The following is a 26,591-nucleotide window of genomic DNA, read 5'->3' as shown; positions in this document are numbered from 1 at the left end:
TAGGTCTCAACAGTAGGCTCAAAATATTCAATAAGCCATGCTGTAAACTGTTGTCAAAAGAGTTTTACCATTTCATATTCCCACCCACAAAGGAAGTGTGCCCTGACTACTCCATATCCTCATCATCACTCTTTTTAAAATTGTAGCTACTGGTAGGCATTTAGTAGTATCCCATTAGGCTTTTAATTATTATTTCATGATTACTAATGATGTTGAACACCTTTCAGGATGCTTGTTTGCTGTTTGTAAATCTCCCTTGTAAAGTGTATTTTCAATTCTTTTTTTTTTTATTTTTTTATTTTTTTATTTATTTATTATTTATTATTATTATTATTATTATTATTATTATTATTATTATTATTATACTTTAGGCTCTATGGTACATGTGCGCAACATGCAGGTAAGTTACATATGTATACATGTGCCATGCTGGTGCGCTGCACCCACCAACTCGTCATCTAGCATTAGGTATATCTCCCAATGCTATCCCTCCCCCCTCCCCCCACCCCACAACAGTCCCCAAAGTGTGATGTTCCCCTTCCTGTGTCCATGTGTTCTCATTGTTCAATTCCCACCTATGAGTGAGAATATGCGGTGTTTGGTTTTTTGTTCTTGCGATAGTTTACTGAGAATGATGATTTCCAATTTCATCCATGTCCCTACAAAGGATGTGAACTCATCATTTTTTATGGCTGCATAGTATTCCATGGTGTATATGTGCCACATTTTCTTAACCCAGTCTATCATTGTTGGACATTTGGGTTGGTTCCAAGTCTTTGCTATTGTGAATAATGCCGCAATAAACATACGTGTGCATGTGTCTTTATAGCAGCATGATTTATAGTCCTTTGGGTATATACCCAGTAATGGGATGGCTGGGTCAAATGGAATTTCTAGTTCTAGATCCCTGAGGAAATGCCACACTGACTTCCACAAGGGTTGAACTAGTTTACAGTCCCACCAACAGTGTAAAAGTGTTCCTATTTCTCCACATCCTCTCCAGCACCTGTTGTTTCCTGACTTTTTAATGATCGCCATTCTAACTGGTGTGAGATGGTATCTCATTGTGGTTTTGATTTGCATTTCTCTGATGGCCAGTGATGGTGAGCATTTTTTCATGTGTTTTTTGGCTGCATAAATGTCTTCTTTTGAGAAGTGTCTGTTCATGTCCTTCGCCCACTTTTTGATGGGGTTGTTTGTTTTTTTCTTGTAAATTTGTTGGAGTTCATTGTAGATTCTGGATATTAGCCCTTTGTCAGATGAGTAGGTTGCGAAAATTTTCTCCCATTTTGTAGGTTGCCTGTTCACTCTGATGGTAGTTTCCTTTGCTGTGCAGAAGCTCTTTAGTTTAATTAGATCCCATTTGTCAATTTTGGCTTTTGTTGCCATTGCTTTTGGAGTTTTAGACATGAAGTCCTTGCCCATGCCTATGTCCTGAATGGTATTGCCTAGGTTTTCTTCTAGGGTTTTTATGGTTTTAGGTCTAACATTTAAGTCTTTAATCCATCTTGAATTAATTTTTGTATAAGGTGTAAGGAAGGGATCCAGTTTCAGCTTTCTACATATGGCTAGCCAGTTTTCCCAGCACCATTTATTAAATAGGGAATCCTTTCCCCATTTCTTGTTTTTGTCAGGTTTGTCAAAGATCAGATAGTTGTAGATATGTGGCGTTATTTCTGAGGGCTCTGTTCTGTTCCATTGATCTATATCTCTGTTTTGGTACCAGTACCATGCTGTTTTGGTTACTGTAGCCTTGTAGTATAGTTTGAAGTCAGGTAGCGTGATGCCTCCAGCTTTGTTCTTTTGGCTTAGGATTGACTTGGCGATGCGGGCTCTTTTTTGGTTCCATATGAACTTTAAAGTAGTTTTTTCCAATTCTGTGAAGAAAGTCATTGGTAACTTGATGGGGATGGCATTGAATCTGTAAATTACCTTGGGAAGGATGGCCATTTTCGTGATATTGATTCTTCCTACCCATGAGCATGGAATGTTCTTCCATTTGTTTGTATCCTCTTTTATTTCCTTGAGCAGTGGTTTGTAGTTCTCCTTGAAGAGGTCCTTCACATCCCTTGTAAGTTGGATTCCTAGGTATTTTATTCTCTTTGAAGCAATTGTGAATGGGAGTTCACTCATGATTTGGCTCTCTGTTTGTCTGTTATTGATGTATAAGAATGCTTGTGATTTTTGTACATTGATTTTGTATCCTGAGACTTTGCTGAAGTTGCTTATCAGCTTAAGGAGATTTTGGGCTGAGACAATGGGGTTTTCTAGATATCTTTTGCTCATTGAGAATGCACATAGTCATGTAAGAATTCTGATGGAGATGGACAAAGAAATTAATGTTGCCTTTGTGCCTGTGAACACAAAATCTATTCTGCAGCCCATGGATCAAAAAGTAATTTTGACTTTCAAATAGTATTATTTAAGACATACATTTTGTAAGGCTGTAGCTGCCAGAGATAGTGATTCCTTTGACGGATCTGGGCAAAATAAATTGAAAAATTTTGGGTAAGGATTCATCATTCTAAATACTGTTAACATTTGTGATTCATAGAAGGAAGTCAAAATGTCAACATTAACAGGAGTTTGGAAGAAATTGATTTCAACCTTCATGGATAGCTTTGAGAAGTTCAATACTTCAATGGAGGAAATAACTGCAGATGTGGTAGAAATAGTAAGACATTTAGAAGTGGAGTCTGAAGATGTGACTGAATGCTACAATCTCATCACAAAACTTGAATAAATGAAGAATTACTTCTTATGGATGAACAAAGAAAGTGGTTTCTTGAAATGGAATCTACTCCTGGTGAAAACGCCGTGATGATTGTTGAAATGATAACAAAGGATACAGAGTATTACATCATAAATTTTGTTGATAAAGCAACATCAGGAATTGAAAGGATTGACTCCAATTTTGGAAGAGGTTCTGCTGTGGATAAAATGCTGCCCAACAGCATCACATGCTATAGAGAAATCTTTTGTGAAAGGAAGAGTCAATCAATGCCACAAATCTCATTGCTGACTTCTTTTAAGAAATTGCCACAGCCACCTCAACCATCAGCAGCCAACTCCCTGAGCAGTGAGCAGCCATCAACATTGAGGCAAGACCCTCCACCAGGAACAGTATTATGATGTGGTGAAGGCTCAAATAATTGTTAGCAGTTTTTAGCAATAAAATATTTTAAAGTTAAGGGATTCATATTTTTTAGACATAATGCCATAGCACACTTCATAGGCTACAGTATCATGTAAACACAACTTTTATATGTACAGGGAAACAAAAAAAGTTTGTCATTCACTTTATTTTGATATTCATTTTCTTGCAGTGGTCTGGAACCAAACGCACAATATATCTGTGATGTTCCTGTAAATAAGTAGGGCCTTGAGAAAGGGATTGTCCATGTGCCATATTTTGGAAAAAAAGTTGAGCAAGATTTAAAGAAATAGGTAGTTATGATTACTTCTTCATCCTCAGTAAGTGACATGCTGAATGCTGCTAAGGGTAGATATTCAATGGTGGCAAAAAGAAAGCATTATAATTTTAGTGCTCCTTTAAATGGAAGTGGATTATTTGCTAGTTTTAGGTTAGGTGCTATGTGGCACTGTGGGAGTAACAAGTTGATAGAATATGCTGACTCTGCTGCTGTGGGTACACAGGAGGAAAACACATTAGTTAGTATTTCAGAATATGATCCTGTTATGTAAGCCTGTCCCAAAATTATAATAGCTGACTCCAATAATCCATCAAAACTTTGATTTCAGTATTGACAACGTGTTTCACAAAGTTTAATTAAATCATTTTTGTTTTATATTCAATTGGCAGTCTCACATTTGCATTTGATGTCTTCTTCCATTTTGGGCCAATCAATTAATCAATCAGTCAATCTAACCTGGACTCACGTTAGTTTTCTGGGACAAAATTAGTTCTGGTTTATCTATATAAAATTTTGTGTTTTTTTTCTGTAATAACTCAGTTTTTACCCTTCCTAAGTGCTTTTCTATTGTTCTCTCCTATCCTCTGTAATCGTTCAGATTCTTTCACTGTGAATTTCTGTAAGAACATTCTTTAATGAAAAAGTTCTGCATACTTTTTGCCATTATATGATTTATAGTACATTATGAAGTTACCGTGAGTAGGACTGCCAACTCCCTGTTCCTCTAACTGTCTTTAGCTAGACTCTGGTAAAGGCACAGGTAAGAGGGGAAGTCGTTAGTTCATACTTGCAAAGTGCTGGGGACATGTTCTCTCAGATTACATATGCGGTTATTTTCCTCAGAGCAAAGAATTCTGGCATTTTGAAATATGAAATGTTACATTTTTTTAAATCTGTAAACTCTTATTCTTCTTATCCTGATATAAGAAATTTTCTAAGCCTCAAAATTGATATTATGATGTAAACTAAAAAAAAACTGTAGAATCAACCAAGGTCAGCCCAGGATCTTTAATCAAGTAGGTACCAAAACCTTAAATCACATGCCTCCTTGTACCCTGCCTACAAAGTATGAGAAGTTAAAAGGACTCTGTCTAATTGAAAAGCAAATTCTGAAATAAGAGACCCAGAGTAGCTAAAACAATCTTTAAAAAGGAGTAATTTGAAAGACTCATACTTCTCAATTTCAAAATTGCTACATAGCTACAACAATCAAGGCTATGTAGTACTGGCCTACGGTGGACAATATATACCAATGCAATAGGATTGAGAGTCCAGAAATAAAACTATAAATTTATGATCAGTTGATGTTCAACAAGGGTGCCAAGATAAACAAATGGGAGAAAGAATAGTCTTTTAAATAAATGATTCTGGACAATCGTATATCAATATACAAAAGAGTGAAGTTGGGCCACTACTTCACACCATACAAAAAACTGGACTCAAAATACATCAGCAACCTAAATAAAAGTGCTAAAACTATAAAACCCTTAGGAAAAAAGATAGGCTTTGATCTTTGTGATCTTGTATTAGATAATTATTTCTTAGATATGACACTAACAACAAAATAAAAAACAAATTGGACTTCTTTAAAATTTTAAAAAGTTGTGTATCAAAGGGCATTAACAAGAAAGTGAAAAGACAGCCCATGAAATGGGAGATATTATTTTCAAATCATATACATAGTAAGCACCTAGTATCCAGAATGTATAAAGAAATCTTACAGTGCAGTAACACAAAGACAAATAACCGTATTAAAATTGGGAAAAGTATTAAAATATACATCTCTTCAAAGAAAATATACAAATGACCAGGAAGTATGTGAAAAAATGTTCAACATCAATATTAACTAATGTATTCTTCATTGTGCTTAGGGAAATATAAATCAAAACCACGAGATAATATAAAGTGTTTCAAGGATGTGGAAAAATTAGAACCCTCATACATTACTGGTGGAAATGTAAACAAAGCAGCAGTTTTGGGAAACAGTTAACAATTACTTAAAATGTTAAACATAGAGCTTTTATATGACCCAGCAATCTCACTTTTAGAAATACAACAAAGAGAATTGAAAATATATGTCAATACAAAAACATACTTATGAAAGCTCATAGCAACATTATTTGTAATAGCCGAAAAGTAGGAATAACCAAATGTCCACAATTGATAAATGGATAATCAGAATGTGGTATAAGAATTCTTTATATTATTACAATGGAATATTATCCAGCATAAAAGTACTGACTTATGTTACAACATGGATAAGCCTTATGCTAATTTCATTAAGCACAAAGAAAACATTATGCAAAGTAAAAGAAGCTAGATACAAAAAGCTGTTTTGGATGATTCCACTTATATAAAATGTTCAGAATAGGCAAATCAATTGGACAGAAAAACTAGTGGTTGCCAGGGGCTTGGCAAGGGAGGAATGGGGAGTGACTGGTAATGGGTATGGGTTTGGGGGATGCTTATAATATTCTGGAATTAGATAATAGTGATGATTACACAACTTTGTGAACATTTTTTAAAAACCACCAAAGAGAACACTTTAAAAGGGTGAATTTTACAGCATGTGAGTGTAATCTCAATGAAAAAATAATTCCTGGGTGGTGTCCCAGGACCACTACTAAATTAGGATATGAGAATGAGGTTGTTAGGAATCTGTATTTTAACAAGCTGTCTAGGAGATTTTTCTTTTGCACACCAATGTTTGAAAAGCATTTCTTTAAAGCATTAAAAAGAGTTTGTCTGACAAATGCTTAGAATGTTCTTTCTGGCCTGTTTTTCTCATCAAGCCTTCAGAATATACTTCTGCAGTGCTTCATAAGTCTATAATATAATAATAATAATGATAACAATAATAAGGTATACCATATCTGTTGTTATGGTTTGTCCCTGTGCCCCCACCCAAATCTCATCTTGAATAGTAATCCCCACATGTGGAGGGAGGGACCTGGTGGGAGGTGATTGAATAATGGGGTGAGGAGGGTTCCTGGGGTGGGGGTGGTTTCCCCCATGCTGTTCTTGTGATAGTGAGCAAGTTCTCACGAGAGCTGATGGTTTTAAGTGTGCCACTTCTCTCTCTGTTTCTCTCTCCCCACTGCTGCTATGTAAGATGTGTCTTGCTTCCCCTTGGCCTTCTGCCACAATTTTAAGTTTCCTGAGGGCTTCCAGCCATAGAGAACTGTGAATCAATTAGACCTCTTTTCTTTATAAATTACCCAGTTTGGGGCAATCCTTTATAGCAGTGTGAAAATGGATTAATATATGTGTCAAGAAAATTTTTAAGAAGTGATACAAGCATCCAGATCACAGCACCTCATGTTTCCCAACTTCTTTCTGCTGATTCAATGCCACATAAAGTCTTTTATTTTGTCTTGGTCAGCTCTTCTGTTCCCTTCAGCACAAATTTGAACCTTCCCTGGTTTAGTCTTTCAATTCCTCTCTCTCTCTATCTCTCTCTCTGCCTCCCTCCCTCCCTCCCCTTTCTCCCTCTCTATGTCACTCTTTATCATTGTCTGGTAGAAACTTTCTCAATTCATTTCTCTCTGCCTTGCAGAAAGACTCTTCATTTGCACCTAGCTTTCTCTATTTTCATTTTATTCATTCAAATACCCAATTTCTATTTACAGAGAATCTTCATTGTGCTAAGTGCTCAAGATACATGATGAACAGAGCAGTACAGGACCTTGTCCTCATGGGACTCTCCTCATTTGCTAGTGGGAGAAGTAAAAATAAAACAGTCAAAGAAACAATATAGAGACTATGGTAGATCTATGAGTCAGAGTAACTTCACCACTTGATCAAAAAGGATCATGGGCTGGGAATGCTTAGCTTAGAACAATGGTCACTAAGAAGGTGAAATTTTAAGCTGACACCAGAAGAATAGAAATGATACACACCTGCAAAGAGCATAGAAATGAGGGTTCCAGGCAGAACACACAGCAGGACAAAAGTCAGAAGCAGGACGAGTGTGCTATGTTTTCATAACTAGGAGTAGCAGCTGATGGCTGGAATTTAGAAAGGGGGAAAATGACATGAGTGAGATCACAGCGGTCATCAGGGACATGATCATGCAGAAATTTCTAGGCCAAGATGCAGAGTTTATAACTTATTTTATTTGCAGTAGAAAGCAATTCAAGGATGTTATGTTACAAGAAGGTATGATCTGTTTTTTTTTTTTTTTAATCTGACTTCTGTGTGGAAATGTCGTAGTGTCAACTTTGGATTAAGAAACTCAAGTTAGGCTGGGCATGGTGGCTCACGCCTGTAATCCCAGCACTTGAGGAGGCCAAGGTGGGCTGATCACCTGAGGTCAGGCGTTCAAGACCAGCCTGGCTAACATGGTGAAACTCCGTCTCTACTAAAAATATAAAAATTAGCCGGGCATGGTGACGTGTGCCTGTAATCCCAGCTACTCAGGAGGCTGAGACAGGAGAATCACTTGAACCCAGGAGGCGGAGGTTACAGTGAGCTGAGATAGCACCACTGCACTCCAACCTGGGTGACAGAGCAAGATTCCATCTCAAGAAAGAAAAAAGAAAAAGAAAGAAAAAGAAATTCAAGTTAGAGGGCAACTCCAACAACCTTGGTGAAAGCTAAGCAAACTATCAGGGTGGGCTAAGTCTGGTCTGCCACATGTCTTTGTAAATAAAGCTTTAGTAAAACACAGCTGCAATGATTTGCACATTTTACATATGGCTACTTTCACACTGTAATGACGGTGTTGAATAATTGTGACAGAAACTGTATATCCTGCAAAACAACAACAAAATTACTTTCTGGTCCTTTACGGAAAATTTGTCAACCCTTGATCTGGACTGAAAATTATGATGGATTGGGCTAGGATGATATCTATTGAGACATAGAGATGATGAAAGAGTCTCTATATATTTCACAGTTACAACCTCCAGGACATTCTGATGGGTTTGGATACTGGCAATGGAAGATTCAAGAATGTTTCCCTGTTGTTTGATGGAAACAACTCTGTATAGGGATGCCATTGATTGAGATGTGAAAGAATGGGGAAATACATGTTTACATAGCAGTGGAATAAAAAATATCCTCTTTTAGACATTTAAAATTGTAAATTCCTGTGAAATATCCAAGTGAAAAGATCATGGAGCAAGTTGTTTATGATTCTGGAACTCAAGGAAGAAGTTTGTGCTGAAGCTATGTGTGTGAGAGACATCACATAAGGAATGACTTATGGAATCTACCTAGAGAGAGAGCTCACGTCATGGCCTCAAATGGTGCATGGAGGACCCCAATATTTAGTGATCATCAGTCTCACTGTGTTTTTCCTCATGTTCAAGTCATTTTCTTCTTCCTGCATTACCCAACTCATTTTTCATCTTCTATAGCACCTGGCTCAATCCTTCATATCAATTTTCCCTCAATCTTATAACAGCCCTGCAAAATAAATGCTATTATTTGTGTATACATATAAGGAAAAAAAGGTCCCAGAGAGATTAATCAACTTGTTATAGATACTGTAAATGGTAGTTTCTGGTTACAAGGCCCATAATCTTTTTGCTCTGTAACTTTGCTTCCCAAAGAAACTGCTGATTATCAGTGGGATGTCAGGAATAACTTTTGGTTACTTTGCTGCTCACTCCCTCCTGAGGACCACCTTGTGCATAAAAGCCTCACAGAACTGGCTTTCTCCAGGGAGATATTGAAAGAGACTTCATGCAGATTCTTTTACCCTAACAGCTTGCTAAAGACAATGATACAATCAGTTACAAATAACAAATGACAATTTAAACAGAAAAGAACTGTATTTTAAAAAGACACTCAGAAGCTCACATAATTTTTAGGAGGGCCAGAGAACAAGTCTCAGAGGATGCACATCGAGAACAATGCCCAAATTCATGTAGCAGAACCAGACTGGTGAAGGTAAAGTAAGCTTTTCCCACAGGTCAGACACACCATGGCTTGCATCGCTAACACTCAACATGCAACACTGGGCAGTGGATGCTTTTATTATAGCTGCTGCAGCAGCTACTGCTAAAACAAGTTATAACTGCTGTCACTGCCACTACCTGCTGCTACAGTTACCCATCTAGGTGGGTCTCACCATAAACCACCTTTTTCATTTTGTGTTGAAACCTATCAGAGACTTCTGATACATCTCCTGAGACACTTATTTAAAGGCATGAGAAACTGCACTGAGAAAAGATGGAGTTTTCCTATTCCTCTTCATCTATCTGGTGATATCATCTTAACTATAAAACACTAATTTTGTAACAAGCAAACAAATTCATCCTGATTGATATGGAGGTCAAAGCTACTGCTTTTATAACCAGCCTTAAATAGACAATTAAGAGTATTGTAATCAATAGACATTTACATGCTGTTTTTCAGAATTCTTTTTGAATTGGTGATATATTTGGATAATGGGAGCTTGTAATAACTTTCTTGCCCACTATTTACCAATAGTCCTATTATGCAACAGATGTCCTAATGTCACTAATCTCTAATAAAGCAATCTCCAAGACTTATTCTAACTCTTCCATGAATCACTGATTAATTTAATAATTTGTCTTGTGAATAGCCAACATTCACTTTATATAGAGAAAGTACAATAATCCTATCCATGAATGACCCTTCAATATATCCTGCTAATACATATGCAATGAAACTTTCCTCAATTAACAGCTATTTGTATTCGACTCATGAGGTCTTCTAAGAGGATATGCAAGAGGAAAAGAGATTATTATGTTATTTTTGTCCCCACCTCTAGGTTCTGGTAGCCAAGTTGATTAATTTTTCCTAGCTTACTCTTGGAATAATGTGCCAAGACCTTGGACTAGACCCACCACTGCTATTGCTGCTGTAGTTCATGTTGGGTCTCTATGAAATAGAAGACCCATATCCCTCTGTTTCTTCAATGTAACAATTTCTGCAAAGAATTTCAATCTCTTCATAATATACCCTCAGTTGAAAGGCACTAAAACTCAAATCATAAAGGTTTATTTCTGTTAATTAATCTATTAATGCATTTGTTACAAAGACATTATTGATCTCTGACTCTGTATGAGGAACAAGGATGTTCTCTCATAACATTAAGTGATGGGAGAGACAGAAAAGATCTTCAAAATTGTCCTTCCTTCTATCTTCACTTGATTTCCTAATAAAGGCTTGTCTGTTAAAAAATAAACTTTGATACTTCTGAGTCTGGTTTGTCATTAAGAGACTAAAGTCCTCTACCATTTGTGTTCCTATGTTTCTTCTCCAGTTCATAGAGGCCATTTTTCTCTTTGTTCTCATTTAAAATTTAATTTTTTAATTATTATGGGTCCATAATAGGTGTAAAGATTTATAGGGTACCTGTGATGTTTTGACACAGGCATACAATGTGTAATAATCACATCAGGATAATCAATCTATTCATCACCTCAAGCATTTTTCATTTCTTTATGTTAGTAACATTCCAATTCTACTCTTTTAATTATTTTTAAAGGTACAATAAATTATTGTTGGTTATAGTAACCTTTTTGTGTCATTAAACACTAAATCTTATTCATTTTATCTAGCTATATATTTTTACCCATAAACTACACAATTTCCCCCGACCCCTGCTACCCTTTCCACCTTCTAGTAACCATCATTCAACTATCTATCACCATGAGTTCAATCGTTTTCATTTTTAGCTCCCAAACGTAAATGAGAACATGTAAAATTTACCTTTCTGTGTCTGGTTTATTTCAGTTAACATAATGCACTCCAGTTCCATCTATGTTGCTGCAAATGGCAGGATTTCATTTTAGAGGCCATTTTCTTAGTTCCAAATGGTTGTTCCTTTGGTGAGTAACTGAATTGTTTCATGATGGTAACAGAGACCTAAGTATGTCACTGGGATGTTTGTTTTATATGGGGTAAGGATATGTGGACTCTACTTAGGAAAAGAACTCTGGCTACCCAAAACCCTCAAAGCTTTTAATGTGAGAGCCATGACCTCACCATGGTATTACAGCCACATCAGTGCCTATAGACAAGGCATGAGCTGAGGTCCCAGGGCTGACTTTTTGGTCTTCTCTTCTCCTTAAGCCTTGAATATAGTTTCCCTTTTTTTAATTGACAAAATTCCAACTGCTAACACCAAAAATTAGGGTCATGGGGTGATCTCTTAGCACTCACATAGTCCTTCATAGAAACATTTGATTGCAGCTATCATCTGTTCTCACATTTTCTAAATGAACCTCATCTGCCAGAATCTGCTCTATTATTCCTCTCTCCACTGTCCTCAGAAATAGCATTTTCAGAGTCAACACATAAGTTTTTATTTTCCCCCGTATTTTCATGGATATTTAAGAATTTAACATATGCATCCCTTTTCCTATTCATTTCCTTTCCCTTCTCTTTCCTTTTCTGCTCTTTTCTACATTGAAATGGCCATTCAATAGACTTTAATAGTAAGATCACAGTTCTAAGGTATTAAGAGTCTTTGATCATTGAACAACCTCCTGAGCAAGAATGTATCAACAGATGTTTATCAATCTCCTTTCCTTTCAACTGATCATTTCTGCTCCACTTCTCTAGCATCTTCCAAGAAAGATGTAGTCATTGAGCAACAGCTTGGTTTTTGATGCTTCAGGCATTTTATACACATTGAGATCTATCCAATCACCAGTCCTACAGGTACAGCCTGACCTTCAGAGAAGTCTTCCTTGGAAGCTAAGAAAAGCCTGAGACTTCTTGCTAGAGAAAAATTCCTCTTTTTGGTTTGTCTTTAAAATTGGTTGTGATAGGTGCTGACTTATCTATTAGTTCTCAAGTATCTTCTTCCCCTGTCACCTTGGACAGTTCCCACAACCTTCTAGGCTTTACTCTCTTTCAAGTGTTATGTATTCATCTGAGTGCTCTGTGCAAGAAGAAAGGTGTTTTAACAGCTGCCCCATCATCTCTATGTGTTATTGTGAAGACCAGCTGATATAGGAGGGGTCAATATAAATCCTTTAGTCTTTGTAGTTTGTAGAACCCCTTAGCTCACAGTTTTGTGGCAATGGGAGAAGTGCCCCTCCTGATTCTGTCTAGAAATAGTGATGTCTGAAGTGGATAAATGTTTGACTCTTCTTGTCTCCTCAATGTCTTAAAAATTAGTATCATATGACCTGGAGATCACAATGTTTAAAACACTAAACATAGCACCATTTCCCCAGGCTATATGATGTTAGGTGGACATTTGGTATGTGAGATGTTATTAAGTTAAAAAGTTAGTTATTTCCTAGAAATGACACATAAATTTATATTCTCTCACCCCTAAACAATTTTTAAGTGCTTTAATTTCCTGGTGGTTGAAACCAAGTTTCCCCAGTTATGTCTGACTCATCAGAACACAGGGCTGCACTGCCTGGAGATCACCCACTGCAGTAATGTGTTGCATGTTTGCCTCCGTCCCATCCTTTCATCACCATTCCTTGCCTCAGTGTCTAGGTCAACACTGTCTTGTGTTTAATATTAAATAGCACCAGAGACTCATATTCCTCATTTGTTCTCAGAGAAACCTCATTCATTTCATTTTTTCTCCTCTTTTTATCAATTAAAGACCTACCAGGGGAGTGGATCCACTCAGCTGCAAGTCAGGGGCTGGACCTCATCCTGCTACAGGCCTAGCTGATTGCTTGATGTTTGTATTAGTCCATTTTCATGCTGCTGATAAAGACATACCCAAGACTGGGCAATTTGCAAAAGAAAGAGGTTTAATTAGACTCACAGTTTTACATGGCTAGGGAGGCCTCACAATCATGGCGGAAGGCAAAGTGGAGCAAGTCACGTCTTATGTGGATGGTGGCAGGCAAAGAGAGCTTGTGTAGGACAACTCCCATTTTTAAAACCATCAGGTCTCATGAGACCCATTCACTATCATGAGAACAGCACAGGAAAGACCCACCCCCATAATTCAGTCATCTTCCACTGGGTCCCTCCCACAACACGTGGGAATTATGGGAGCTACAAGATGAGATGAGATTTGAGAGCCAAACCATGTAAATGGTACAAGCAACCAGCTAGGGCTGTGGCAGAAAAATGTCTGGCCCCAGACTTTTGTGTACACCACAGTTGCCCACCATAACAGGAAGTTGGATTAGGGCTTTTTCTCTGTGATGGACAAGGCGTAGAGGAGGTCTTTCTAATATAGTCACTCTACCCATTTTTTTTTCTCTTTCTGAGCAGATACTTTTCCCTAGAGTCTGGTAGCAGGTGTGATTTAAAACTTGAATTTTACAAAGAAATGTTTGCTTCATGTTCAACCATGACATTTTTGCTTCAGTGTCTGATTTAAAGATTAATTTGTTACTGGTCAACTTATCCAAAATTGAGGCTTACAAAAATCCCCTGATACTTAATGACAGAAGCAAGGATGGGCTGCATGTTGATTTAGCAGTATGAGATGTCAGAGTGCCAAATCAGAGATCTCTAGTGAAAACAATATTAATGCCAAACCACATTTTCGTGACTGAGATCAATAATTTCTAAGAGAGGTTTCACCAACCTGGTACTTTAAGCATGTTGATACCTGTGACATAAATCTTGATGTTTAACATCTTGGTAAATATTAAAATTGTAAATTGGCTCCAAATTTATTTAAACATGCTTATGAATCATAGAAACTCTAAATAATATGATTGGATGAGAGCTAATATTTAGGAGATTTACTAATCTATGTATATATATTGGGGAGGTGAGGAAAAATATAAATAACAGAAAATATATTAAAATATTTTCTAACAGTTTTTGATCTCTTCACTCTAAATATTGTGATTGGGTGTAAAAATATAATTGTATATGTACAAAATGCTATAATTCATCTATTGTGTTTCCAAATGCTTGGATTATAAAGAGACAGATTTCTCACTTGTGCTTTTCTTCATCATTTAATGGCCATGTCGACTAAAGTGGGAATTGATTGCCTCTGGCAATTATTGCTGATGTTGAATATTGTTGTTCTGAACCATCCTTATGCTGCTGAAACACACAACACTGGATGATGGCTTTAAAAGATAACAGGATGTGGTGTAACATGACACAGTAAATCCCCTGCTGAATCAGGCTTTTTGTTTTTCTCAACTGTCTTCCTCTTTTTATCTGGTACTTGATCCTCTATTCACAAAATATAAAGGTATAACTAGGTCAACACCAGAAAGATTGTGACTGTTGGTATTCTACTTACCTCTTATTGTAAATAAGCATTTTAACAGTCAAAAAAGATCTTCCTTATCTATACATTTGTGGTAGAGTAAGCCCAATGTCTTGGCTTTTCTGAACCTCTTATTTTGTCTTTATTTCATAATCTCACCCTAGCCAGCTCTACCCTATCACATAATAATAAATAACAGCTAATATTTTATGATAACTACCTTGTACCAAATGGTTTTTAATGAATTCTCTTCATTTAATCTTTTCAACAATTTTGTTTTCCATTTTTGGTAACAAAGGCTGAGAGAGGTTGAGTGACTTGGCTGAAGCCACACAGGAAAGTGAGGGAGGTGAAGTTCAAAACTGTGCCATCTGACAGCAGTGCCAATACAGTTTACCATGGCCCGCTATTCTTCCTTGCTTCTCCTAAGGTCCACTTCACATATGTACAGCTTTGCCTACCAAGAAGAGGAATGAGGAATTTGTCTTTTTCCAATGGGAAGCAGGCATGTCAGAGATCGCATTGTGCACTTTCCAGGATCATACCACCTACCTCATTCTCTTTGCCACCCCTGTTTCACCATCTCTATATGCCATTCATTTATTCATCCCTCAAATATTTATTGAGCTTCTACTAAATACCAAGCAACGCTAAAGGCACTGAGGATATAGCAATAAGCCAAGCCAAGTTTCTCTCTAAGTAGTAGTCATTTTATTATGGTTACAGTTGACAGGTAAGAAAACAAAGATAGGTGTGCCTGTGTATGTGTACATATTTATTTTATACAGGGTGATTGAAGGACTCCTACAATGATATCAGAGAAAAAATCTGAAACAAGTGAAGCAAAAATCATGCAACTCCAGGAAAAAATTATTGTCTTTAAATATTCCAAGGTAAGTAAGTAAGTCTTCAGTATTCCAAGGTAAGAGTTTTGTTGCTATATTGAAGGAGAGTGTGACTGAGCAGTATTAACAAGAAGTAGTCGGGGGTTGTAAGATTGGAAGGTTTTGTCTATAAGAACTTGGGTTTCTTTTAGGTGACCTACAAAGCCATTTGGAGAATTTTTAACAAAAGAGCAAAATAATCTCCTTTTCTTTTTAAAACTTTTTTCATATGCTGTGTCAAAAATAGAATAAAAGGAGGCAAAGAATGATGAAGTGAACTTAGTGTGAAGGCTGTTACAATAGTTCAAGTGCAAGACGATGATGCCTCAGTCTAGAATGAAAGCCATGGAACTGGAGAGAAGTTGCAGGGTTAAGGGTGTCTTTGAAAGGTATAGCTGACAGGACTCACTGGGAAACTGGATGTAAAGCATGACATAGATGGTGTAGTAAGGATGGTTCTGAGATTAGCCTGAGTAAGTGGAAGCATGAATTTGCCATCATTGAGATAGAAAACTCAAGGAAAAGAAGATTAGGTGGGAAATGGCTGGGTATTTTAAGTTTAATTTTGTTCATGTTAAGGTTAAAAATTTTTGTTACATCATCCAAGTAAATATGTAAACAGATGGATATAGGCATGTGTAATTCAAGAGAGTTTTGGGCTTGTATTATATAAATTTGAGAGTCACTATCACATGGATAGAATTTACACAAAAGAATTGGATTATGTCACTTGGGAAATAAGAATAGTAAAAAGGAAGAAAATCATCTTCTTAATAATTTCCTATTCCTCTTGCATATCAGAATCCCTATGGAGCTTTAAAATACATACATATACCAGAGCTCCACCACAGACCCATTGTATCAAAATCTTTGAGATTAGGGCCCGGGAATCAATTTCAATCAGCTTCCCTAGGTGATTACTTGTGTAGAAACTGACATGTATTTGCTAATCAACATTATAAGCCATTCTTTTGTGTTATAATAGGAATTAACTTTTAACGTTGAGAAAACACTTCTTTCCATAGCCACTGGCATATACCCAAAACTAGGGTATGGTTTTCCATTTCCTGGATTAACTCAGCAGTTTCCTACCTGTTCTACCCACATCTATCCTTACCCCTATCTTTTGCATAATTGGCTCATATCATCTTCAATGTAATCCCATTGTTTTCAAAGGCAACTCTCCTTAACATATCCAGACCCTGCCTGGCTTTAGCCATCCTGTCTCTCCATCCTCATCAGGCACGAGGCTCCTCCTTTTTCTCTGCACTGCCTCCACACACTGGCCTTCCTTCAGTCCCAAGGACACATCTTCCTCCTGTTCCCGGGTTTTGCACTTGCTGTATCCTCTAGTTTCATGTCTCTTTGTCCATTTTCTGCCTTCTTTCGCCTAATTAACCCTTACTCATCTTTTACCTCAACCCAATCATCACTTCCTTAGAGAAGTCTTCTCTCTGACTAAGGCAAATCCTCCCATGGTAATAGATTATGAAATAAATTTAGAAATTTATGACCAGAATTTTTTAAGGAAATAGAATGGAATAAAAAATGTCAGAATAGGTTACGCCTAATAAGAATAAGCATTATCTCATAAACTTTTCTTTCTGTGTGGACTAATAGGACAATGTACTCATCTTGCAATATTTTTACAGGTGCACTATTGAGTGTGTGTGTGTATGTGTGTGTGTGATTATTAGCTATTGTCTGACTCTCATTAGACTGGAAGCCCCGTGAGGACAAAGGACTGTGTCTGCTTGCTCTTCATTTGATCCATAGTTCCTGATCAAATGGCTGACCCTCATTTAAGCACACAAAGCATAGTTTGTGGAAAGGAAGAAAGAAAGAATACAGTTATAAGAATTAATATTTGGAGCAGGGTACTCCTGTACTATCCCATTATGTAGCATGACCGTAACTAGTTTGCCAATACAAAATCTGTGAACTTGTCAATCTCATATTTGAAACAATTAGATTTCTCGTGCTTATTTATTTTTAATAATTTGTAAATAAACAATTAAATGACTATTTACAAATTTTAAGTGAAATGCTAGGCTAAGGAAATCTGATATTACTCTAGATGGCATTATTTCATAAGAAGAGCTTCAGAAATCCAAGCCTTCGTGAAGACCACAGTAGAAAGAACACTTTTTTTCCCCCAGAAATTTATGAAAAATTTAGAAATAATTTTAGAACTAAAACATTGGCATTCCGTCTCTACTTGGGTGTACTTTTTTCTCCCCCTATGAAACTCTTTTACTCATTCTTATAGTTACTCTTTTCAGCCTTTCTGCTCTGTCATTATTTTTCTGATTCAAGTGTCAGAAAATCTAACCTTAACTTTGTAAGAAAGGAAATTAAATGGCTATTTAACTGATTATTGCAGTTTTAGAATTTGTTTCAAGTGGAACTGAACCCAGGACCCAATCATTGTCAATCACCAAACCCTGTTTTTTTTGGCTCACTCTCTTGACACTGGCTCCATTCTCAAGTTCCATATGCCTGCAGGATAGTGGCTGTGATCTCAGTCCCTATATTCTCTTGAGTTCATGCCAGTGATTTACCAACAAAACTCTTCTTTTGTTCCATGAAAGTCCAAATCTGTCCCTGAGTCAGCCATTGTCATCAGAGGAATGTGCTAGTGTGATTGGCTAGACCCAAGTCACGTGCCTAGAGTGAACTCAACTTTTCAGAAAGTGCATGGACTGAGAGTGGGGTCAACACGCCTCCTCACAGGTATGGCCATCAGAAGCAAAGTGCATCAAAGGCAATAGCCACAGTAACTTCTCATATGCTATACCTTTTTTAAATTATGTTCCTGCATCCATTTAGGATAATTTTATAGCTATATAAATTCTACTTTCCATACTAAGTTTTTATTACCTGGTTTTACTAAAAGTTTTGTGTGTAATCTGCCATGTCAAGTATATTCTAAGTGAACACGAGGTTATCAATTCAGTTATACTTCTAACTAGGAAGAAATTCTGATTTCACTGGTATTGGAATAAGACCTTTTGTTCAATACCCACTTTATACCTCTTTTCTTGGGAGTTGTACGGTATTTTCAATTTTAAATAAAATGTAGTTGCCTTGAACATGGGATCAAAAGGTATTTCTGGGAAGAGGGAGAATACTTAGCCCTAGAGGAGGAAGCAAGGAAAAAGTCATAAGAATAATAAGAGGAAGGAGATCTTAAATTCCCAGCAAAGATAAGTAACTCAAGTTATAGGCTCCTGTTATTATCAAAATATAATTTTCAAAACAATTTAAATTCATGGTTTTGATATATAACCTAGAGGGATGATAAAAAGCTACCTCCAGGGAAGAGACAGAGAGAGAGAGAGAGAGTGTGTGTGTGTGTGTGTGTGTGTGTGTGTTTTCATGCCCACATAAGATAGACATATATAATCAGTGGACAAAAAGAATACTGGAACAAAATTGCAATACTAGATAAAAATTGATTAGTATCCTACAGGAAAATAATTGTAACATTTGAAGTTGTCTTATCTATGGGACAGAAACAATTTGCATCACTAATAGACAAAAACAATTTGCAGTTATCAATCCTCTGCAACTTAACATCTAACTTTATAGAAGCTGGACATAAGCAATATTAAACAGAAAATTTGGATTAACCAAATTGAAAGTATAACAGCAGTGGGCCAGTTGATGTGGAAAAGAGTAGGAGTGGAGTCCTCTTAGGAGGCTGACTTTAAAACTGTATGCCTCGCCAATTGAGTGGCCTATTACTGGGGGATTGCTAAAGGTTTTCAATCCATAAACAGACATTTTAAAGAAGATGTTTCACGTACATTCTGTGGGCTACCTAGCAAATCAATTTATATTAATAAAATATACCTCTGAATGTGTCATCCACTTTCCAGGAACTTCCAAACTGAAGGTGCGATGAATCAGTAACAGGTGAATAGAAGAAAATATTCAAGATCAGGGAGAGGGGTGGAAGTTCCAGTAATTTTTAAGTTGCATGGCCAGGACACCTACTATTGCATCCATAGAGAACATCAATCTATTCTTTGTATGTCATGATTTAATAGCTTAGAAACTTTGGCACCTGTTTCTAATTGAAAAAAGAGTTATGTTCTCACTCTATCTGAGGCAGTATCAACATTCTGTCTTGGTACTTTCCATTGTCCTTTCTATTACTGCTTAAGCCTTGCCTAACTCCCTCACAAGGTTGAGAATTTCCTCCGGGCCTTATAATGATTCGACAGCAGATACAAGACTCTTTGTGTTATGGCTGGCAGTTATGGTAACCATAGCCACAGCTCAGTTGCAAAAATCACCCCTATAACCTCCATTCTCACAATACATTTCCAAAAGCATAAAAAATCTATTTAGGGCATAAAAAATCTATTATATTTGATAATATAATATATTAAATCTGATGTTCAATTAAATGTACTTTGAGTTGGGAAATTCTAATGAAAGTCTTCAGTACTTCTGGGAATATGGTAAATGCAGAACTAGCTCTTCTGTGTATCATATTGATAGTCTTCCCAGAGGAATAAATTTGGCCCTGAAATTGTGCAAATGTTCAATTTTTGTTAATTTTGTTAAAAAATAATCCAGTGTTTTTAAGCAATAGAATACTATAGACCGAAATATAAATAAGGGAACACACAAAAATGTAAGTTTCTCTAGCAAGTCTGGCATCCTGGAGTATGAGGATCTTTTCTTATTAATTCTTCTAATCTACGAGGATATCTTTTCATTTAGTCATTCTTCTTCAATTTCTTTCATCACTGTGTTATAGTTTTCCAGGTACAAATCTTACTCATTTTTGATTAAATTTATTCCCAAGTATCCTATTATTTTTGATGCTATTGTAAAAGGGTTTGTTTCCACTTTTTGTTGATAAGGTATAGAAATGCAACTAACTTCTGCGCATTGATTTTTGTATCTTGCAACTTTATTGAATTCATTTATTAATTCTAACAATTTTTGGTGGAGTATTTAGGGTTTTCTGTATAGAAGATCTTGTCTTCTGCAAGCAGAGATAAGTAAAATCTTTCCTGATTTGGATGCATTTTATTTCCACCTCCTATCTGCTTGCTCTGGATAGGATTTTGATTACTATGTTGAATAGTAGTGGCAAGAATGGTCATTGTTGTCTTAGTCCTGATCTTAGAGCTTCAGCTTTTTACTGTTGAGAATATGTTAGCTGTAAGCTTGCCATACATAGAATTTTCTATGTTGTAGTATATTTCTTCTGTACTTAACCTGAGAGTTTTTAATCATGAAGAAATGTTGAATTTTTCTTAAACACATTTTATGCATCTATTAAGATGATCATGTGACTTTTATGTTTCATTCTGTTAACATGGGGAAACACATTTATTGATTTACACATGTTGAACTATCCTTGCATCTTATGGATAAATCCCACTTGATCACAGAATATGATTCTTTTAATGTGCTGTTGAATTCAGTTTGCTAGTATCTTATTAAGGTTTTTGCACTTATGTTTATCAGGGATACTGGCTTATAATTTTCCTTTCTTATACTGTTCTTTTCTGGCTGTAGTATCAAGGTAACTCTGTCCTTATAAAATAAATTTGCAATTAGTTCTTCCCTTTCAGTTTTTTGGAAAGTTTTGAGAAGAATTGGTTTTATTCTCCTCAAAATGTTGGTACAATTCAACAATGAAGTCATGAGGTCCTGGGCTTTTCTCTGTTGAGAGATTTTTGCTTAGTGATTCATTCTCCTTACTTGTTATTTGCCCTTTCAGATTTTCTATTTCTTTATAATTCACTCTCAGTAGGTTGTATGTTTCTAGGAATTTATTTATTTATTCTAGGTTATTTAATTTGTTTGCGTATAATTGTTCATAGTAGTCTTTTGTGATTCTTTTTTTTTGTGATATCAGTGTATTGCCTCCTTCACTTACAATTTTATTTGAGCCCTCTCTCTTTTCTCCTCTTTTTTTTTCTAGATTCTCTATTTTATTTCATTTTTCTTTCCAACTTTTAGGTTCAAGGGGTACATAAGATGGTTTGTCACATGGGTAAATTGTGTGTTATGGGGGTTTTATGTAAAGATATTTTTGTCTCCCAGATTTCAGCATAATACCTAATAGGTAGTTTTTCAATCCTTACCTTCTTCCCACCCTCCACCTTAAAGAAGGCTCCGATGTCTATTGTTCCCTTCTTTGTGTCCATGTATACTCAATGTTTAGCTCCCACTTATAAGGAAGAATATGCAGTATTTAGTTTTATGTTTCTGTGTTAATTTGCTTAGGATAATGGCCTCCATCTCCACCTATGTGGCTGCAAAAGACATAATTTTGTTCTTTCTTATGGCTACATAGTATTCTATGGTGTATATGTGCCACATTTTCTTTACTCAGTCCACTCTTGAACATTTAGATTGACTCCATGTCTTTATTATTGTGAGTGGTACTGTGATGAACATACACATGCATGTGTCTTTATAGTTTTTATAGTAGAATACTTTGCAATTCCTTTGGCATATGCCCAGTAATGGGATTGCTGGGTAGAATAGTAGGTCTATTTTAAGTTCTTTGAGAAATCTTCAGACTGCTTTACACAGTGGCTGAACTAATTTAAATACCCCTAGCAGGGAATGAGTGTTCCCTTTTCCCTGCAGCTTCATCAGCATCTATTATTTTTTGGATTTTTAAAATTAGCCACTCTGACTGGTCTGAGATGGTCTCTCATTGTGGTTTTGATTTGTATTTCCCTAATGATTAATGATATTGAGCATTTCTAATATGCTTGTTTTCCACATGCATGTCTTCTTTTGTGAGGTGTCTGTTCATGTCCTTCGCCCATTTTCTTAATGGCATTGTTTATTGCTTGTTGATTTGTTTAAGTTCCTCATACATTCTGGATATTAGACCTTTGTTGGATACATTGGTTGCAAATATTTTCTTCCATTCTGTGAGTTGTCTGTTTACTCTGTTTATAGTTTCTTTTGTTGAGCAGAAGCTCCTTAGTATAAGTAGGTCCCACTTGTCAATTTTTTGTTTTTGTTGAAATTGCTTTTGGAGTCTTCATCATGAAGTCTTTGCTATGGCCAATACCCAGAATAGTATTTCTTTGGTTTTCTTCTAGGGTTTTTTAAAAATAATTTTCAGCTTTAGATTTAAGTCTTTAATCCATCTTGAGTTGATTCTTTTATATGGTAAAAGGAAGGGGTACAATTCCAATCTTATCCATATGACTAAGCCAGTTATCCCAGCACCACTTACTGAATTGGGTATTCTTTCCCCATTGATTGTTATTGGTAGCTTTGTCAAAGATCAGATGGTTGTAGGTGTGTAGCTTTATTTCTGGGTTCTCTAACCTATTCCATTGGTGTATGTGTCTGTTTTTCTACTAGAATCATGCTGTTGTAGTTATTCCAGCCTTGCAGTATAGTTTGAAGTTGGGTAGATGCTTCTGGCTTTGCTCTTTTTTTCTTAGAATTGCTTTGGCTATTTGGGTTCTGTATTGGGTCCCAAGGTATTTTAGAGTAGTTTTTTTTCCTCTATTTGAATGCCTTTTATTTTTTTTCTCTTGCCTGATTGCTCTGGCTAGGGCTTCCAGTATTATACTGAATAGGAGTGGTGAGTGTGGGGGTTCTTGTTTTGTTTCACTTCCCAAGGGGAATGCTTCCAGCTTTTGCCTGTTCAGTCTGACGTTGGCTGTGGGTTTACCCTAGATGGCTCCTATTATTTTGAGGTATGTTTCTTCAATATCTAATTTGTTGATGATTTTATTGTAAAGGGATGTTGAATTTTGTTGAAAGTCTTTATTGTGTCTATTGGAGTGATCATGTGGTTTTTGTTTTTAGTTCTGTTTATGTGATAAATCACATTTATTGATTTGTGTATGCAGAACCAATCTTGCATCCTGAAAACACAGACTACTTGATTATAATGGATTAGCTTTTTATATACTTCTGGATTTGATTTGAAAGTATTTTGTGAAGATTTTTGCATCTATGTTCCCCAGGGATATTGACCCAACATTCTCTTTTTTTTTTTCTCTTGTGTTTTGTTTTTTTTTCTTTTTCTTATTTTTGCTTGTGTCTCTATCAGGTTTTCATTTCAGACTGAGGCTGTCCTCATAGAATGAGATGGGGAGGAGCCCCTCCTGCTCAATTTTTTGGAATAGTTTCAGGAGCATTGGTACCAGCTCTTCTTTATACATCTGATTGAATTCAGCTCTAAATCCTTCTGGTCCAGGGCTTTTTCTGGTTGGTAGGTTTTTAATTATTGATTCAATTTTGGAATGCAATACTGGTCTCTTCAAGGTTCCAATTTCTTCCTGATTCAATCTTGGGAGGTTGTATGCTCCCAGAAATTTATCCATTTCTTCTAGCTTTTCTAGTTTATGTGCACAAATGTGTTCATAATAGTCTCTGAGGATTTTTGTATTTTTACTTTGTCCATGGTAATGTCCTGTTGGTCATTTTGGATTGTTTATTTAGATCTTCTCTCTTTGTTTTCATGTTAGTCTAGCTAGTGGTCTATCAATCTCATTTATTCTTTCAGTGGAACCACTTTTGGTTTTGTTGATCTTTTGCATAGTTCTACTCATCTCCATTTCATTCAGTTCAGCTCTGATTCTGTTTATTTCTTTTCTTCTGCTAACTTTGGTGTTGATTTACTCTTGTTTTTCTAGTTTCTCTAGGTATGATATTCAGTTGGTAATTTGATATCTTTCTATGTTTTTGATGTAAGCATTTAGCACTATAAACTTTCCTCTTATCACTGCTTTAGCTGTGTCCCAGAGATTCTGATGTGTTGTATTTTTGTTTACATTTGTTTCAAATAATTTCTTGATTTCTACCTTAATTTCTTTGTTTACCCAAAAATCATTCAGGAACAGATTGCTTAATTTTCATTTAATTCTATGATTTCAAATGATTTTCTTGGTATTGATTTCTATTTTTACTGTGCTGTGGACTGAGAGTGTGGTTGGTGTGATTTCAGTTTTTTTGAATTTGTTGAGAATTGCTTTATGGCCAAACATACAATCAATTTTAAAGTATGTGCCATATGAAGAGGATAAGAATGTATATTTTGTTGTTTTGGGGTGGAGAGTTCTGTAGATGTCTGTTAGGTCCACTTGATCAATATTGAGTTCAGGTCCTGAATATCTTTTTTAATTTTCTGCCTCAATGATCCATCTAATATTGTCAGTGGGGTGTTGAATTCTCCCACTATTATTGTGTAGCTACCCAAGTCTCTTCATAAGTCTCTAAGAACTTGTTTTACAAATCTTGGTGCTGCAGTGTTAGGTGTACATATACTTAGTACAGTTAAATCTGCTTGTTGAATTGAATATCATTATGCAATGCCCTACTTTGCCCTTTTTCAAAGTTGTTAGGTTAAAGTATGTTTTGTCTGAAACAAGAATGGCAACCCCTGCTCTTTTTTATTTTATTTTTGCTTGGTAGATCTTTCTCCATCCCTTTACTTTGAGCTGAAGCCTGTCCTCGCATGAGATGGGTTCCTTGAAGACAGCATACTATTGGGTCTTGTTTTTTTTTTTTTTTTCTGAGACAGAGTCTTGCTCTGTTGCCAGGCTGGAGTGCAGTGGCACGATCTCAGCTCATTGCAACCTCTGCCTCTGGGGTTCAAGCGATTCTCTTGCCCCAGCCTCCCAAGCAGCTGGGACTACAGGCGCACACCACCACACCCAGCTAATTTTTGTATTTTCAGTAGATACAAGGTTTCACCATGTTGTCCAGGATGGTCTTAATCTCTTGACCTCATGATCTGCCCACCTTGGCCTCCCAAAGTGCTAGGATCACAGGTGTGAGCCACTGCGCCCAGCCAGGTCTTGCTTTTTTACCCAACTCACTATTCTATGCCTTTTAAGTGGGGCATTTAGCTAGTTTACATTAAGGTTAATAGTGACATATGCAAATTTTGTTTTTAGCTGATTGTTACGTAGACTTGATTGTGTAGTTGCTTCACAGTGTCAATGATCTATGTACTTAAGTGTGTTTTTTTGGTGGCCAGTAACATTCTTTCCTTTCCATGTTTAGTACTCCCTTAAGGACCTCTTGTAAGGTAGATCCTGTGGTGATGAATTGCCTTAGCATTTGCTTATCTGAAAATAATTTCATTTCACCTTTACTTATAAAGTTTAGCTTGGCTGGATATGAAATTCTTAGTTGAATTTCTTTTTTTTTTTTTTGAAGATGCTGAATGTATGCTCCCAATCTCTTCTGGCTTGTAAGGTTTATGTTGAAAGTTCCACTCTTGGCCTAATGAGGTTCCCTTTGTAGATTATCTTCCTCTTTCTCTCTAGTTGCCTTTAATATTTTTTCTTTCACATTGATCTTGGGGAATCTAATGACTATGCATCTTGAGGATGGTACTATTTTATAGCATCTTGCAGGGGCTCCCAATTTTCTGAATTTGAATGTCAAACTTTCTAGTGAAGTTAGGAAAATGTTCATGGATAATAGTCTCAAACATATTTCCCAAGTTGCTTGTTCTCTCTCCCTCTCTTTCAGGGATACCAATGAGTCATAGGTTAGGTCCCTTTACATAATTCCATATTTCTCAGAGATTCTTTTTTAATTTTTAAATTATTTTTCCTTTATTTTTGTTTTACTGCATTAATTAAAATAACTTGTCTTTGAGCTCTGAGGTTCTTTCCTTAGCTTGGTCTATTTTGCTGTTAGTACTTCTGATTATGTTATGAAATTCTTGTAAAGAGTTTTTCACCTCTGTTAGACAAGTTTGACTATTTCTTTAGATGGCTATTTTGTCTTTCATCTCTTGAATTATTTTACTGGATTCCTTAGATTCCTTGGAATAGGTTTCAACTTTTTCTTGAATCTCTGTGATCTTTGTTGCCATCAGATTCTGAATTCTATGTCTGTCATTTCGGCTATTTCATTCAGGTTAAAAACCGTTGCTGGGGAGCTAGTGCAGTCATTTGAAGGTAAGGAGACACTCTGTCTTTTATAGGTGCCAGAGTTCTTGAGCTGGTTCTTTCTCATCTGTATGTGCTGATTTTCATTTAACTATGGTATAATTTGAGTATAGTCAGTTGGCTTCATTTTTGGATTTTTTTAGGTGGCTGAGGCTTTGTGTAGGGTCTTTATTTGTGGCTAAATTGTTGTCCTTTCTTTAACATGGGGATATATTAGCAA

Source organism: Pongo abelii, chromosome 3 (assembly GCF_028885655.2).
Source record: "Pongo abelii isolate AG06213 chromosome 3, NHGRI_mPonAbe1-v2.0_pri, whole genome shotgun sequence".
NCBI classification, from domain to species: Eukaryota; Metazoa; Chordata; class Mammalia; order Primates; family Hominidae; genus Pongo; species Pongo abelii.
The sequence above is the reverse complement of the archived record's forward strand: the minus strand, read 5'-3'. Positions refer to the sequence as shown.